The sequence below is a fragment of the Helianthus annuus genome, chromosome 1 (genome assembly GCF_002127325.2).
Source record: "Helianthus annuus cultivar XRQ/B chromosome 1, HanXRQr2.0-SUNRISE, whole genome shotgun sequence".
NCBI lineage: Eukaryota > Viridiplantae > Streptophyta > Magnoliopsida > Asterales > Asteraceae > Helianthus > Helianthus annuus.
The window spans coordinates 17,755,915-17,767,350 of record NC_035433.2 but is presented as its reverse complement, the minus strand read 5'-3'; positions in this window follow the sequence as shown (position 1 = coordinate 17,767,350).

The following is an 11,436-nucleotide window of genomic DNA, read 5'->3' as shown; positions in this document are numbered from 1 at the left end:
ACATCACAACTAAAGCTCTTCAACAGAAAAAGAAAGCCAATCTCTGCCGATGAAGGTATACATGATCCTAATGCTACAAAATATCCACTGGAACTTGAAGCTATCAAAAATGAGATGAGGCAATTCTATACAGAAGAGGATCCTTCAAAAAGAAGATTCTCCTCACTCATAGGCTACATGGCACCAGAAGATATGGATGATTACCCCAAGATCAAGGCAAAGTAAGCTAAGACAAGAGCTAAAGTTGATAGTGAAAGTGAAGGTCTAAGTGACGAAGGCATTGCTAAAAGACTGGAGTTCTACTTCACAAAAGTAAAGCAGATAGAAGAGTTCGCACAAGACCTAAACAAAGAAAAGGCTGATAAAACAAAAAAGTTAAGAAAACAATATCTAGCCTACATCATGAAAGAGAAATTCTATCCTGCTGAAGAACAACAGTTCGAAGAATGGCCAATAGTCGTTCTAAAGCATGAGGCAGAACGGATTGAGAAAATCAAGAATGATCCTACAAAGAAGAAGAATGCTCCAAACTGGAGCAAATACAAAAAGCTCATTGCTATCCTAACTGCTGAGTATAAAGGAAAGAAAAAGGAGCTGGTGGATGCAAAAATGGATACTGCTGAAGCCATATCAAAAAGGTCAAAACAGCAGACTGATGAAGCCTATGAAAGGCTAAAGAAAAGAAAGATAACTGTTTCAAGTGCTTCAAAGAAACGTGAACAAATGATGACGCTTGAACAGCAGATTGAAAGCCTCAAAACACTGTTCAAAACAGCAGATAATCCTACTCTTGAGTCAAACCAAGAAAAAGGGAAACAACTGTCTGAAGAAGAGGTCAAGGAAAAAGAAGCTGAGTACTTCAATGATGCCATCATAAAAATGGGATTAAAAGAAGAGAACTCAACAAAGCTTCAGAACCTTTTTAAGAAGGTAATAACCAATCCTGCATCACCAAACACTACAACAGGCATGACAGACATTGAAAGGCAAGAGCTGATCGAAAAAGAATCTGCAGAAGACATAGCTGCAGCTAACAATGTTATTGAGATGGCCTTCAAAAGAATGTCTGAAAGTCTGCAAGTGTTCACAAGGCCATCATCTCCAAACTCATCAAAGAATAAATCTCTCCCAAGAAACCCATTTGGTTTAAAAATACTAAAGTGGATACTGATCAAAAGACCCACGTATTGACTCTGGTCAGAACCAATGGTGAAGTGAAGTACATCTCAAGGAAAGAAGCTCTTGGCCTGAGTCTTGAAGATTTGCAGGATCTCCTTGAACTTACACTGTGTAGGGATGAAGATGATCTAAGTTCCAAGGAATTTGAAGCTGAATTTAAAAGACAAGCTAAGGAACTTTTGGTGAGACTAACAATAAGCAGTAGCCTACACTTTGCTCTCCCCTTGAATGTGGCTCAAACATCTGATATACTCCAAAGTACTGCCTATATCAACATCTGCTGACCTACAACTGCTGATCAACACAAAGACTGACGAAGACTAAAAGCCCTGCTGTTCAATCTGCTGCCTTGAGTCAAGCACTGTTGTTCATGACAAGTACTGCTAGGATCACAGCAGTGGAATGATGCAGCAGTATTTCTATTCATTATGTAAACTTTATACACTATCAGTAGTTAGCAAAGCAGTAGTTGTGTAGATCAGTAGATAGAGTTTGTTAGGTTGTTAGATGTCACTTTCATGGTGACGTCAGCTGAGATGCTTCAGTGGTTTGGATTGTCTATAAATGTAACAGTACTCTGTACTGTTACATTTGATCGTTTTGAGTGAGTTTTTCTCCTCAATTCAATCCTTTCATCTTGTACAACCAACCTTGGGGTATCAGGCTGAGGGGGAGCTTAGTATTGTAAGCATGCTTGTAATCTTTTGATTTTTATTGTAATCATTCAACTTAATGAGAAAGCATGTGTTTATCAAACTATTCTCTTCTTTGATTATGTTTATAAAGTTTGTATTCATTTCCGCTGCACTTTACATTGTTTTATATCCATTGATTTGTCAAATTCTTACAAACAAGCATAATCATGACAGCCTCCGATCCTAACAAATATCTTAACAAATGTAGAAAAAGCATTGATCCTGACAGTTTTAATTTTTTCTATGGAGATAAAGTTGAGATGCTGAATCAAAAGAAGATTGACAGATTGAAGAAAGAGCTTGAAGCAGCAAAGTTACTCGCTGATGAAAAGGCAAAGACAGAAGCTGGAGAAACAAAAGTCGAAGCGGCGACTGAGAATGCAATAGAAAAAATTGTTGAAGTGGAGAAAGTGGTAGAGAAAATAGAGAAGATTGTCGAAATAGAAAAAATTGTTGAAGTTGAGAAACTTGTTGAAGTTGAAAAGACTGTCGAAGTTGAGAAGATAGTTGAAAAAGTGGTTGAAGTTGAAAAACCATGTTTGAAATGTTCAGAATCTTGCAAAGCTTGTGAGGAGAAAGACAAGAAGTGTAACATTTGTGCTTGTAATCATTGTGAACAGTTCAGTTATCAATAAAACAATGTTATTTTATCCCAATATTTGTTTGGTTGTGTTTTACATTTTTCATGTTTTGACTTTTATTCAATTTCAAACTCTACATTGCTTTCTGGAGAGTTATATGCTAACTGGTGCTTAAACGTACTCAGTTTAATGCGACAAATACTCCAGAACATCAACATATACTCAACATACCTTAAATAACCTTTACATAACTTAGAAATAAGTTTTGAAGGCTTTGGTATGGCAAAAACAAGTTAATTCGCTTACAGGGACTAAACTTGACAAACTGCGAAAGTATGCCAATTTGAACTATAACAAACATTCCGGAACATGTCCATAAGTTAAACATACCATAAATATCCTTTACATAGCTTAGAAATAGGCTTTGAGGGGTTTGGTATGCTAAAACAAACTTTTGGATCATTCAGGGGCTAAAGTGTCAAAAAGTGCACAAGTTTGCACTTTTGCGCATAACTTACGTTCTGAATACATCCGGACATCCAAAAATTTATGTAAGCATCCTTATATTATGCCTTAGTGTATGGCATGAGAAAAATCCATTCGTCGCGCAATTTGGATCGTCTTTCGCGCTTATGCGCATTCCGTCGTAATTAACCGAACATCGCGACCGTACGGCCAAACGAACCGACATTCGGGATATTTTTGAGCACATTTTAAGTTCCCTATACTTTAACATCATTTTAGAGCTTTGAAATGGGGTTAACGGGGCTTAAACGTGTCAAAATGCATCAAATACCAAGTTTTGGAGCTGTAGGGACCAAAACTGTAAATCTTCCAAACTAAGGGCTTACGGACCGTAAGCCACAACCCATACGGTCCGTAAGGCACCCCCAGCACAGCAGATTCAGTTTTAAATGATGTTGCCTCTTCATGTAGTGAAAGGGCAAGTTGGCCCTTGTCTCTTCCAGCCAATAAGGGGCAAGATCTGACATACCACAATAATTCGACAAGTGTACGGGCGAGATCGTGGCACGATATTCGATAAACGATCCTAACGGCTCTACTTTTCCTATAAATACCCCCCCCCCCATTCTTGCAAAAACTCACAAAAATCTGATCAAAATGCTCTAAGTTGATGCCATTGCTTCATACCTGAGCTCTTTGATCTAGATTAGCATTCGGGGGCCCTCCGTAAGTATTCTTTCGCACTTTTATTCGCTTTTCGAGTCCGAAAGTCAACGTTTTGTTGACTTTCTGCATTGACCAGCCTATGGTCAACCCGAAGTTCATGGAACTTCATAACGTGAGTGTGATCACGATGGTTATAGTCCGTAGTGACTATACCTACTGATTACCACGTTATCCAGGCTCAGTGACGAGTCGTAGTTTCGGCCAAAATGTGCATTCTTGCATATTTTGTAACCAAACTACTCGTGAGCATCAAAGCCGTTTGTTTTGATGCCAAACCTGTTTTCTAATCTTAGTTAAGCATGTTCTAACATGCTTAGCTCGTCACTTTTAGTTTAGTGCTTATATAGGGTCGTAAGGTAAGCGATCTAAACCATCGCTTATACTTTCGAACCCGACCCATTTGGTCGATCATTAGGATCCGACCAAACACATTAGGTGACCATAGCTATAACCTTCTGAGGTTATACCTTGTGGTCACGATGTTAGGCGTTCCAAACGCGTTCTACGCGAACGACGCGTTAAGGTAGCATAAGCTACCTAAACGGGTCGTGATGGGTCGCAAGCACTTAGGTTAGGTTTCATTTTAGTATATAGGCTTTGTTAAACCATATTATACGAGTCTCCATACTCGCTTGGTTTACGAACCCGCATACTATCTGATCCTTCCGTTTTGGTCCGGTATATTAACATAGCTACCTATTAGGTGCCGTTTGATATCCCGTGATCTTTAGCATTATCTGGTTATTACACAAGGAATTCAAAGCAATCTCAGTGAGTACATTGAACCCCTCTTTTACTGTTTTCCAAACTGTTTTGGGGTGAAAAACATGTGCCTACTTGTTACTTTCATGCTTTCCATGTTTTCACATCAAATACCTGCTATGTTCGTTAGTACATTATAGTACATGATTTCATTACATTTCATGCTATGTATGCCCATTGTGTGCGTACTTAGTACATTGCTTTACACTACATTTCATGCTATGTATGCCCATTGGGTGCGTGCTTAGTACATTGCTTTACACTACATTTCATGCTATGTATGCCCATTGTGTGCGTACTTAGTACATTGTTTTACATTACATTTCATGCTATGTATGCCCATTGTGTGCGTACTTAGTACATTGTTTCACATTGCATTCCATGCTATTTATGCCCATTGTGTGCATACTTAGTACAATTGTTTACATCACATGCCTTCATTTTGGTACAACATTTGGTTTGTTTAACATGGAACAATACATTCATTAACATTAGCTACGCCATTCGTTAGTAGGTAGTGGTACCATAGGAATTGACAACTCCCGTTCCTGAAATCCTGGGATTGATAGGATTGGAAGGAATGACCGAATTCGATATACATAAGTTAGATAAACCTTTAATTTGTTTAAGGGTTTATCGCCACAGTCTCAAGGCTTGGATGTATGCATATTTCACAATACCGCATAAATGTTTATATCAGTAGAGCATGCATTGTTCCACAAAACATAACGTTGATTTAAACCATGTTTTACTTCAACACCTTGTTTTGTGCATTTTACATATGGTTTAGTTGATACATCTCACTTACCATACAAGATTTATTTTGGGTACACATTACATGATCTACATTAAGCATAAACATTTTGACATTGATATTCATACTTGGTGGTTTACATTGAACATAGACATTTCGACATGGTTTACACAATAACACTTGACATTTGGTTTATACATGAACAATTTACAAGGTGGTTGGTTTGGGTAAATGGTTGGAGTAACGTGGCGTATGTAATATGATACAAACATGGTGGATACGCCGCTGGTACTTCCTATATATAAATGCTTGTATAATATTACATATCGTAGCGTTACCCAAGTCATTTCAGTTTAGACACATTACATTTTACACAAATAACATACTTTTCACAAGACATTATTGTTACAAACAACTTATCTTATTCAACTCATTTCACTTGGTTACTCGTTTAACCTTACACTTATCTATACATATCATCTGATATTATCGTTTTTCAAATGGTTTACAAAGCAAGACAAATTACAAGGTTCATGACTGACTGTTATTAAACATTTCTTTAAACTCAAGTCATGAATCCCATTTTCACAAAACCTATGTATCTCACAGGCATTTTTATGCTGACGTACCTACTTTCACATGTGTTTTCAGGAGCTATTCCATAGGATGATGATCACGACACTAGGGCGGACCTGTGCCTTAGAGAATAACAATGAAGATAGAATAGTTTAATTATGTTCTGAACTCCTTGTTTTCCTGTTTAAGACAATGTATCACGCTTGTTTAATAAATAAAATGTAACTTTTATTTCCATGGTTATGAAACAATTAATTCTGTCCTCAACACTCACCGGCGTTTCCGCCGCGGTTGCACGTTACACGCGGCCGGGGTGTGACAGAAGAGTTGGTATCAGAGCCATTGGTTATAGGGAATTAGGTTATTAGTAATGCTTTGACCTAGACTATAACTTTCTAGGACCCTAACACAAGTTATCTTGTGTTTAGATTTTAAAACATACACTTCACCTATCCTTAGGTGATAACCATAACGAGAATTTCGATTCCGAATCCGCTTTGAAAATTAATCATCTGTTCTAGGATGATTGATTACTAGGTTTTGAACCCTCTGTTATAAGGTTTTGAACCCCTTTGGATTCTCAAAAATCTCGTCAAGGTTTTGGGGCTTTAATAATGTGAACACGTGCGAACTGGAAGGGTGAATGCCTGTACCCTGAGTTTTATGTCTAAGGCTAGAGTGTTCGTACAAATCCACATAATCGGACCAGTCACTCTTACCTGGGAACTCTTGGGGTGAGTGTTCACTTATAGGCGAACATGTCTTCGCTATATATTATTTTTGACCCACTTACTTTGACTAGACATTTCGTGTCGCTTGTTTGCTTTGCGATGCGTAACCACCATCTTTGCTTTTGCTGATTCTGTTTCATCTCATTCTCTTCATCCAATCATCTCACTCGTTTCCTTTCATGTTTTTCCTCTTTTAGAATGCCTCCTCGATGCGAACACCAGATAGCAACTGCCGAGCTGGCAGAAATTATTGCACAGCAGATGGCTGCTCAATTCCCAAATCTCTTTGCTCAATGGAACCAAGCCAACAACAACAACAACAATGGTACATGCAATTTCAAGAACTTTAACTCGGCTAAACCACTCAAGTTTAGTGGTTCTGAGGGAGCAACTGGGCTTCTTCAGTAGTTCGAAAGCATCGAGAATACTTTTCGCCACGTGCAGTGTCCGGATAATCGCAAGGTTGAGTTTTCTTCGAGCGTGTTTCAGAAGAGGGCCCTTACATGGTGGAATGGGGTAATGAGAGACCGTGGTGCAGATGTCGCTCTAGCTCAGACATGGGCTGAACTGAGAGCTCTTATGATGAGGGAGTTTTGTCCTCGTCATGAGCAACGAGCGTTGGAGAAAGAGTTTGATAATTTGAAGCAAGATAGTGGCGAGCATAGGGCATATACTGATAGGTTTGAGGAGTTGAGTCTACTTTGCCCGACTATCGTCGCCCCACTCGACAAGGCTATCGAAAGGTACATCGACGGCCTGCCTGACTCGGTACAAGACATTATTACTGGTAGCAACCCTACCACACTCCGTCAGGCAATCGAGTTATCAGCAACACTGACTGAGTCGCAGATTCGAAAGAATAAGCTACACAGGAAGGGTGACAAGGGCAAGAAACAGTCGGCTGACAAGGAAGATAGCAAGAAAGGTCAAAACAAGAACTGAAAGGAGTCTGGTTCATCAAAAAGGGGAAAGAAGCGTAAGGCTTCCCAAAACTATGCTGTCACTGCCCAAGCTAACCAGGCAGCTCCCAACCAGCCTCCAGCCAAGAAGCCCTATTCAGGAAGTGCACCTTTGTGCAATCAATGCAACAGTCACCATCAGCCGCAACATCAGTGTCGCTTCTGTACAAACTTTGGGAAGTCAATCATCTTGCCGATGTCTGTCGGTTTGCTCAAAATCGCGCAGTTCAGAACCCTGCCCAACAATTTGCTCAGCCTCTTGCGCAACAACAGGGTCAAGCTGCACGACGACAATACCCACCAGGTGCTTGTTATAACTGTGGGGATCTGACCCACTACAGAAACCGGTGCCCAAGGCTAGCAAACCAGAACCAGAATGCAAACCAGAATCAGGCTCAGGCTCGAGGTCGAGTCTTCAACATGAATGCACAAGAAGCATAAGCAGACAACGAAATGGTGAACGGTATGTTCTTTATTAATAATCAGCCACCATCTGTTCTATTTGATTCGGGTGCCGACAAGAGTTTTGTGTCATTGACTTTTGAGCCAATGCTTCGCGTGTCTAGAACGAAACTAGGTAAACCTTTGACAGTAGAGGTTGCCAGTGGTGAACCCATTGTTCTTAATTCTGTTCTACGCAACTGCCAGTTGAACCTTAACGACCATATTTTTCCTATTGACCTCACGCCAATGCAACTTGGAAGCTTCGACGTTATTGTGGGTATGGATTGGTTATCTAAGCATCGCGCAGAGATAGTTTGTTCTGAGAAGATTGTTCGTGTGCCGATGTCGACAGGCGAGATCCTACAGGTTCGTGGTGAGAAGCCTGCCGGTGGTCTCAAACTCATGTCTTGTTTTAAAGCACGGAAGTATCTACGGAAGAACTATGTGGCTTTCTTAGCACATGTTACAGCAGATAAAGGCAAGGGTAAGTCTATTTCAGATATTCCTGTCGTTCAGGATTATTCTGAAGTTTTCCCTGAAGAGTTACCTGGTTCACCCCCAGCACGCCAAGTCGAGTTCCGTATTGATCTCGTAACTAGTGCAAATCCCATTGCCAGAGCTCCATATCGTCTTGCACCGTCCGAGATGCAAGAGTTGTCTAAGCAGCTGCAGGAACTCTCCGACAAAGGTTTTATCCGTCCTAGCTTTTCACCTTGGGGTGCTCCCGTTCTTTTTGTCAAGAAAAAGGATGGATCTTTTAGGATGTGTATCGATTACCGTGAGCTTAACAAGCTTACCATCAAGAATCGATATCCCCTACCTCGCATTGATGATCTCTTTGATCAATTGCAAGGTGCTTCTTACTTTTCGAAGATTGATCTGCGATCTGGATATCATCAACTTCGAGTGCATGAGGAAGATATTCCCAAGACAGCGTTCCGTACTCGTTATGGACATTATCAGTTCACAGTCATGCCATTCGGTTTGACTAATGCTCCTGCTGTTTTCATGGACTTAATGAATAGGGTCTGCAAACCTTATTTGGATAAGTTCATCATCATTTTCATTGATGACATTTTGATATATTCTAAGACGCAAGCTGATCATGAACAACATCTTCGTCTTACATTGGAACTCCTAAAGAAAGAGCAACTTTTCGCCAAATTCTCCAAGTGTGAATTTTGGCTTAAAGAGGTTCAATTCTTAGGACATATTGTCAACGAACAAGGTATTCATGTAGATCCTTCCAAGATCAGTGCGATCAAGGATTGGGATACGCCTACTACCCCTACCGAGGTTCGTTCTTTTCTTGGTCTAGCGGGTTACTATCGCCGCTTCATTGAGAACTTCTCAAAGATTGCAGTTCCTCTAACTGCTCTAACTCAGAAGAACAAGCCCTTTGATTGGGGATTCAAGCAAGAGGAAGCTTTTCAACACTTGAAGCAGAAACTTTGTGACGCGCCTGTCCTAACTTTGCCCGAGGGTAATGATGATTTCGTCGTTTATTGCGATGCATCTAAATTGGGTCTTGGCTGCGTCCTGATGCAAAGGAACAAAGTCATAGCATACACATCGAGACAGTTGAAGATTCATGAGAAAAACTACACCACTCATGATCTTGAGTTGGGTGCAGTTGTCTTCGCTCTTAAGATTTGGAGACACTACTTGTACGGTACAAAATATGTGGTTTTCACTGACCACAAGAGTCTTCAACACATCTTCAATCAGAAAGAACTCAACATGAGACAACGACGCTGGGTGGAGCTTCTAAACGACTACGACTGCGAGATTCGCTACCATCCTGGTAAGGCGAATGTCGTAGCCGATGCTTTGAGTCGCAAGGAACGTACTAAGCTTCATTGTGTTCGTGTCCAATCTGTTATTCAAGCTCAAACTGATATTCAAGCCCGTATTTCTCAAGCTCAACAATTTTGTGTTTCACAATGTTTGATGGATAAGGAATTTTCTTATCACATAACTCCTGCTCTTGAACTGAAGGGCAATGGATCGTATTACTTCATGGACCGCTTGTGGGTCCCAAGCCAAGATAGTCTTCGTACCTTGCTTATGGATGAAGCCCATAAGTCTCGTTATTCTATTCATCCGGGCTCAGATAAGATGTATAAGGATCTTCGTATTCAGTATTGGTGGCCTGGTATGAAGAAAGACATTGCCTTATACGTATCAAAATGCCTTACTTGTCTTAAGGTTAAAGCTGAACATCAGCGTCCTTCTGGATTATTGGAGCAACCAGAGATCCCAGTTTGGAAATGGGAAAACATTACTATGGATCTCATTACCAAACTCCCGCGCACAAAGAAAGGTCACGATGCCATCTAGGTAGTCGTTGATCGTCTTACCAAGTCAGCATATTTCTTGCCAATCCGTGAGGATTTTTCTGCTGACAAACTTGCTCAAATCTACGTGGATGAAATTGTAGCTCGACATGGTGTTCCTTTGAACATCATTTCTGACAGAGATGCTCATTTCACTTCTCATTTTTGGAGAACCATGCAATCTGCTATGGGGTCCCAACTTAATCTGAGCACAGCTTATCATCCGCAAACGGATGGTCAATCTGAAAGAACAATCCAGACACTGGAGAATATGCTTAGAGCTTGTGTGATCGATTTTGGTGGTAGTTGGGATTCACATCTTCCATTGATTGAATTCTCCTACAACAACAGTTATCACTCCAGCATCAACATGGCTCCTTTCGAGGCTCTCTATGGTCGAAAATGTCGTTCACCAGTCTGCTGGAATGAGATTGGCGAGGCTCAACTTACTGGACCTGCCCTCATTTTAGAGACAACAGATAAGGTAAAGAAAGTTCGTGATAACCTTCAGACAACTAGAAGCCGTCAAAAGAGTTACGCGGACCTAAAACGCAAGCCCTTGGATTTTCAAGTCGGTGATCGTGTATTACTTAAGGTCTCACCTTGGAAAGGTGTGATCAGATTTGGAAAGAAAGGAAAACTTGCACCTAGATATGTTGGACCATTCAAGATCGTCGAAAGAATCGGTAAGGTAGCCTACAGACTTGAGTTACCTCCTGAACTTGGAAATGTTCATCCAACCTTTCACGTGTCCAATCTCAAGAGGTGTTTAGCTGATGAAAACCTCCACATACCGCTTGACGAAATTCGTGTTGATAAAACACTGAAATTTGTTGAGAAACCGGTGGAAATCATGGAACGTGAAGTCAAGTGGCTCAAGCGCAAGCGCATTCCTTTGGTCAAGGTTCGCTGGGAATCTAAACGTGGACCCGAGTTTACTTGGGAACGTGAAGATCAAATGATGGCAAAATATCCGCATCTTTTTCCACGAGTTTCCTCTAAATAAATTTCGGGACGAAATTTCCACAAGTAGGGGAGACTGTAACATTTGTGCTTGTAATCATTGTGAATAGTTTAGTTATCAATAAAACAATGTTATTTTATCCCAATATTTGTTTGGTTGTGTTTTACATTTTTCATGTTTTGACTTTTGTTCAATTTCAAACTCTACATTGCTTTCTGGAGAGTTATACGCTAACTGGTGCTTAAACGTACTCAGTTTAATGCG